Source organism: Macrobrachium rosenbergii, chromosome 15 (genome assembly GCF_040412425.1).
Source record: "Macrobrachium rosenbergii isolate ZJJX-2024 chromosome 15, ASM4041242v1, whole genome shotgun sequence".
Classification (NCBI taxonomy): Eukaryota; Metazoa; Arthropoda; class Malacostraca; order Decapoda; family Palaemonidae; genus Macrobrachium; species Macrobrachium rosenbergii.
Genome location: NC_089755.1, coordinates 51,054,298 through 51,061,797, shown reverse-complemented (window position 1 = coordinate 51,061,797; position 7,500 = coordinate 51,054,298). Strand labels below are relative to the sequence as shown.

At 34.2% G+C, this 7,500-nt stretch overlaps 1 protein-coding gene across 1 annotated transcript in view; it reads right to left on the bottom strand.

The window, feature by feature from the left end:
- The window catches only part of LOC136846690 (CKLF-like MARVEL transmembrane domain-containing protein 4), a 64,348-nt gene that overhangs the window by 24,344 nt on the left and 32,504 nt on the right, over positions 1-7,500 (bottom strand). Inside the window, exon 2 of the mRNA XM_067117748.1 lies at positions 1-666. This exon is cut by the window's left edge and continues 376 nt beyond it. The gene's annotated coding sequence lies outside the window, so the exon portion shown is untranslated. The remainder of the gene's footprint in view (positions 667-7,500) is intronic.

Sequence of the window (7,500 nt, the reverse complement as noted above, 5' to 3'; positions counted from 1 at the left end):
GAGTGATTCGTGTCCTGAAGTTCGGCGCTAAGTCACGTGTCGCTCGGACGAGCTCCGCGTATTGCTTGCAACACGCTTCGAAGAAAGCCGTCGGCTCCTCGTCGGCAGTCATGATTTTTTTTTTTTTTTTTTTTGTCTATTTTCTGCCGACTGTCTGGCGCAATATCTTTTTTATCTCAACTGTCAGATATACCCCACATTAAATATTTCTCTTTTTAACGACAAACGTCTGCCATCTAACTGATATGCTTAACGTCCAACAATAAAGATTTATTCTTTCCTTCTATCTCTAACGTCAGATACTTGGAAAATAACTTCAACCCGTATCTTCAAACTCAAAAAATTCTGATACATTCGATATCTTTCCAATGCACCTCGTCAGTCAATCATGTTTTCGAACTTCCCCGTCTGCGAATCGCTGGAAAAGTCCGGTCACGTCTTCTGGTTATCGGATTTTCGTTCCTGCGCTTCACGTGCTCGATGCCAGTCTCAGAGGGAGCGTTCATGTCGACAGAGTTTTATCCCGGACGCTTCGAAACGCTGCTTCTCCGACGCTATTGAGTGTTCGCCTCGTTTTCCTTTCTCTGTCTTGCTTCGGACAAAACATCAGGATCTGTATGTCGCGGACCCATAGAGAGAAGACGGTGCTTTGTCTCTCTTCCGTGTCTGAAAAGAAAAAGAAAATAAAGTTAGATTAAAGACAAATATTTTCCTTCTAGCTTCCGTTCAGTGGCAAAGACTATCAAAACAACGTAGGGGTTCCAGACCAACTTCGTCTAACAATAACTGAACCTGATGAAGCGAAGATTTACATATGTATGTATGTGTATGCGTATATATATATATATATATATATATATATATATATATATATATATATACGTATATATATAAATGTATATATATAAAAAAATATATATATATATATATATATATATATATATATATATATATATATATATATATATATATATAATATACACAGAGTTCAACTTTCATTAGCACAAAAATGTTCTCAGCTACAATCTATATATATATATATATATATATATATATATATATATATATATATATATATATATATATATATATATATATATATATACGTATATATAATGTATATATAAATGTGTATGTATATATATATATATATATATATATATATATATATATATATATATATATATATATATATATAAGTTCAACTTTTTTGCACAAAAATATTCTCAGCTATAATCTATAGCCTAATCCACTCATTCTGCAAGAAAGTAGGAGTACTGTACTATAATTTAACTTTTTTTGGTGTTTAAGTTATTTTGGCTATGTAGCCATTAAAGCCCACATAATATAAATAAATTCAGCTCATTATAAACTTGAATCTAAGCGAAAGCCCATATTGTACATAATAGAAACGTCACTGTTTTTTCAAATGAATGCCTCAGCGAAAGCTCGTGCAGAAATTAAAGCAAAAAAATAAAAAAAATAAAATAAAGAAGAAGAAGAAGAAACAAACATACGAAATAGGGAAAATCTCCTCTCACCACTAAGCTGATTGGTGATATCATTCAGCTCAGGTTATAAACCCACTTGACGCCCTCTATTTCGTTATTGGAGATATTCTCCGCACCTGAGTCCTTCCATTATTTATTTGGAAAACCGCACCATTTTTTTTTTTCTTTACATTTGCTCACTAAATCATCCCCATTCCTTTGAGACTCCCAATGCCTGTCGCAATTTAAATTAATGGTCATAATAAATATATAAATAAATCTATAAATGTATAAATAAAAGTTGTTTTTATCAGGTTATCTATAACTATAATAAAGAGGCAGCTTAGTTATTGATTGTCGCTGCAAAATTGCACTATTGTGTTGAATATATGAAAGTAACAAAAGTGAGTTGTCCAGCCATTTGTCCAGTCGGTCTACGTAATATTATTATTATTATTATTATTATTATAATTATTATTATTATTATTATAAAAATCCTACAGGGGCCGCTGGCTTGAAATTCATTTGAAGGAAGTTATAGAAGATTATAGAAAACACAAAAAGAAGAGGTCAGGTATAAGAAAATAAAAAAAAAAAGATAAATTAATAAATCAACAGATAAATAGATGAAAATATTAATAAAATAACAAAATGCAAGGCAAATTGTTTTAGTGTAGTACAGGATTGCATCTTCGCTCGAACTTTTGACGCTCTAATTCCACAGTAAACAACAGAACAAAGTCAGTACAGACGAAAGCAATTATTACAAGGCAAGAAACAGAGCTGAATGAAAGTGAGTAATGGCAAGAAATTCTAATATTTCGAAATTGGGTTTCTCGAGTGCCTTCTCAAAAGACGTGACATGAAAGAATGACAAGAAATTCAAATATTTTGAAATTGAGTTTCTCGAGGGACTTCTCAAAAGATGTGACGAGAAATTACCTTCACGTATTAGGAAAACAAAACCAAGTGGCTATCATCATCATCATCAACATCGTTATCATCAACGCCATTAATTTTCTTTACGTCAGATATCCCTGAGTGAGGTTGGACGTGCGATGGGTTCTTTATATTTTTCTGCCCAGTACACTCCAAGTCCAGATGTTCTTTTATGCAATTTTTCCACCTGCTACTCCCATATCTCAATCCTTGTCTTGACTGATTACTCCTCCTCTCTTAAAGGTCAAGCGAGGATTGTAATAATACTTTTTTTTATTAAACAAATTTTTTGGAGATACACTAACAAGAGAGACATATACACACACACACACACACACACACATATATATATATATATATATATATATATATATATATATATATATATATATATATATATATATTGCAAGCAAGTTTGTTATAAGCTACTGTATATAGAAACAAGAAGTACAGAACGCACTGAAAATAGTTTTCAACCGATATAACTCAATGAACAGTGCACAAAACAATCATGTCAGAGAAAAATGGTTTCATTCAATTTTACAAAGCTAACTATGTTTGTGACTTCACGTATAACATACCTTGGCGATCAACTACCCCCAGTAAGGACCAAAACTGAACGTTGCTTTACTTTCTGATTAAAATACATCCTTAAAATGAATGTCGCTCTCGCAGTATATTTCCTCACAAATGGAATAAAACAGCAACTAAGAAAGATTTATAAGCGGAGCGGCACGGGCCCTCAGCAACATGCAACCTGCTATCGATGCATACCACTAACTGTAGAATCTCCACCCTAAATTGAGCATTCTTATGGTCTTCGTGAACTCAACATGTATATCGCGTGTATTGATGGATGGTTCTCTCTCTCTCTCTCTCTCTCTCTCTCTCTCTCTCTCTCTCTCTCTCCCTGACATACACACACACACACACACACATATATATATATATATATATATATATATATATATATATATATATATATATATATATATATATAATATATATATATACTGTATATGTATACGTATATATAAATATACATATAATATATATTTATGTAACATATAACTCCTCTAATATCTCAAACCAAATACATACTTAAATAAGTCTTTCCTTAAGCAGAAACAACCAAAGATACCAAACCAGCTTCGAGAGAAGACACCACGGACTGGCACAGCTAATTAAGTAATATGATTGTTATAAGGGTAGCTGGCCTAGCTATAACCGCCCCCCCCTCCCCCAACCTTCCTACCCCCACCACAACCCCCAAGGATGTCAGCCAGCATTAATCGCCGGGTATACCAGGGGTTAGAAACCTTATCTTCTCCTTCCGTTCTGTTCTTCTTTTTTTTTTCTTTTGCTGTTTCTGGGATTTCTCCCGTTATTCTCTATTTTATATTTTATTATTGCTTCTTGTTTGTTTTTCTTTATTTTATGCTGCTTTGTCTTGCTACAATGTGCTGCTTTGTTGTGTCCAGTCTTTTGTTTATACTGCTTATTGTTCTGTTTTCTAGACTCTGTGGTTTTCCTGGTATTGCGGCATTCAATAATGCATTTTATTATGTTGTTTTTATCTCATCAAGTCTAATGCTTTATGGTTTGCCTGACCTAGTTACTTTAATGCGACTGATTTAGCGATCTTCTTTACGTAGGATCAGCGTATATTTTTGTATGTGTAATGATGCATTATCCGGTAGTTTCCACTCGTTATTTTCATTTCTATCATACTTAGATTTTATATGTCATTTTCGGTTATCAAAATATGTTTCATAATGTATGTCGTGCTACGAAGCTCTAAAAACTATGTTATTTGCAACAGACTTAATGTGCTGTAATTTACTCTTACAATTTTATTCTTCTTCAAACAATTCTAATCGGTTTTGTCGCTGTTTTTTTTTTTTTTATCTGCTTCCTTTTTACCGGTAACGCCCCTCGTATAAGCAAACATAAATTGGCATGGGGGCACCACAAGAGAAAAGAATCCCCCCGAAGGTGGTTTATTTACGAGGGCCCAAGGCAATCCAGACCTCTTAAGACACTTACGCCTTGGCACTTACGGCGCTGCGGAGGTTATGTTTCTACCTGAGGCGGATCTGATCCCAAGGGATGGCGCACCTGTTTCGGTCCATCTTTGGGGAATGGCATCCCGACGCTACAAGAAACTGACAGGTATGGTACTGTAAATATTAATATTGGTGTTATTTATAATAAATGTGTGTGTGTTTCTGTGTTCAAGTGCACAGTTTGGGTATATTACTTTCTCAGAAGCGTTGGTCACTATATGTATACATACATACATACATACACACATGTATATACATGATATATATATGTCTATATACACACATATGTATATGTAGGTATGTATGCATGTGTGTGTGTGTACCTGAGTTTTAACATCACTGTACCGAAATGTAGAAGTACTTAATATGCTTTGCATAAACATTAATCTTTATTTAGCAACAAGAAGGAATAATCAAATATTCTCGGGTATACTTACTAAAATGTATATATATGTGTCTTTAACACATACATGCATGTATGTATTCTCATTCCATTTGCCTTTGTTGCCATGAAATTTTTGGACTTAAATCCGCTTCTTCCAAAACGATAAAGATAACGTATATAGAAAAGTCAGTATTTTCATTTTATATTTATAACAGCAATCTTTTCCGCCATTTAATTTTACATTTACGACAACAATAACTTCCGCTACTTAATTTTACATTTATGACAAAAATAAATTCGCTACATAATTTTGTTATGGCGACAATAACTTCCGCCACTTAATTTCAGATTTATGACAATAACTTCATGCGTGTTTAATTTTACATTTATGACAACAATAACTTCCGTCATTTACTTTTACATTTATGACAACAATAACTTCCGCCACTTAATTTTACATTTACGACAACAATGACGTGGCATAATAAAGATCTGACCTTTACGATCCAATTACCATCAATTTTCGCGAAGGTAATTTTGGACCTCTTCCCTTCACCTGATGAATGGGAGAAGAGGGAGATAAAAACGAAGGAAATGTCCTCCACTGGCATGTTGGAAAAATTCTCGCTTTATTTGGTGACCAATTAAAAGTTGAGAGCCGGGTGGCTTTGATTATATTAATATTCAAAAGGTTTAAACACTGTCAAGAAGAAGGCCTAACAGCCTACTAAGTTACAAATTGAATTGAATACAGAATTTATGCCAAAGGCCAAGCATTGGGACCTATGAGGTCATTCAGCTCTGAAACGGAAATTGATAGTAAAAGGTTTGAAAGGTGTAACATGAGGAAAACCTCGCAGTTGCACTATGAATCAATTGTTAGGAGAGGCTGGAAAGTAAGATGGAAGAAAGAAAATATGAAAGGAGGTATAGAGTTAAAGAAATGAAAGGGGTTGCAGCTAGGTGGCCGAAGGCACACTGCAAACAACCTTAAGTAATGCCTACAGTGCACCACATGAGGTGCACTGACGGCGCTGCCTGAACGGGCCGTTTGCATCTAAATGGAATTGTCCCTGATCACTTACGGCAATTTTGACCGAAGTTTCTTATTTACCTTTAGCCTAACATCTAGCATTGACGACCTGATTGCTTTCAACACATGATCGAAATATTAACGACCTGATTGCTTTGACACATGATTGCAATATAAAGAAAAAACCTGATTACTTGAACTTCATCATCAAAACCACCTACACTTTAAAACTTCTGATCGTGACAACCTGATTATTGATCAAAACAACCAGATTACTTAGAGACAGAGCAAAACAACCTGATTACTTAAAGAGCCAGATCAAAAACAACCTGATTACCTAAAGAGCCAGATCAAAACAACCTGACTACTTAAAGAGCCATATCAAAACAACCTGATTACTTACAGAGCCAGACCAAAACAGCCTGGTTACTTAAAGAGATCAAGACCACCTGATTACTTAAAGAGCCACATCAAAAACAACCTGATTACTTAAAGAGCCATATCAAAACAACCTCATTACTTAAAGAGCCAGATCAAAACAACCTGATTACTTAAAGAGCCAGATCAAAAACAACCTGCTTACTTAAAGAGCCAGATCAATACAACCTGATTACTTAAAGAGCCAGATCAAAACAACCTGATTACTTAAAGATCCAGATCAAAACAACCTGCTTACTTAAAGAGCCAGATCAATACAACCTGATTACTTAAAGAGCCAGATCAAAACAACCTGCTTATTTAAAGAGCCAGATCAATACAACCTGATTACTTAAAGAGCCAGATCAAAACAACCTGATTACTTAAAGGGCCAAATCAAAGCAACCTGCTTACTTAAAGAGCCAGATCAAAACAACCAGATCACTTCAACCAGTTGACTGAAACCTGATTATTTTGAGAATCTGGTTGAAACAAACTTTAAGCATTTGATTAAAACAATATAACCACTTCAATTATCTCGGCGAAACAATCTGATTATTCTAAGATTCAATCACAACAATATGACATGATTTAAGCAACCTGATTTCTTCAGTCGTCTGATCGAAACAACCCGATTCCTCTTTACGAACGACAAAATGTTCTCTGGTCGTCTTAACGACTTCTGTGTTAGCCATATCACTGAACAACGGAAATTTTACCCACCAAACTTTCTTTTTGATTTTACTTAAACAAACATGTTAACAGCGTACATACAAACTGGCCTCAAAAATCTTTCTTCAGTAGACTTCAAAGGCTACTGTAATAGATCATTGTTCCTACATACATGAAATTATACAGATAAAAACATATTTTCTGTTATTTTAAGAAACGTACCAAAAGTGTTACCACAGCACAAAAAAAAACTTTAATAGACCATTGTTCCTTTACACATGAAATTATACAAATAAAAACATATTTTATTTTAAGAAACGTACCCAAAGCGTTACCACAGCGAGCAATAAAAAAAAAATAGAAAGAAAACAAACGGCGAGCGTCAGAAATCAATAATACCCACATAATCCTCTCCAATCTTTGTTCGCGCTAACTCCCCCGACATTCTGCCTTTATAAGGCAGGTTTATTGCCCTAACCCTCACACTCTTTTCCTTCA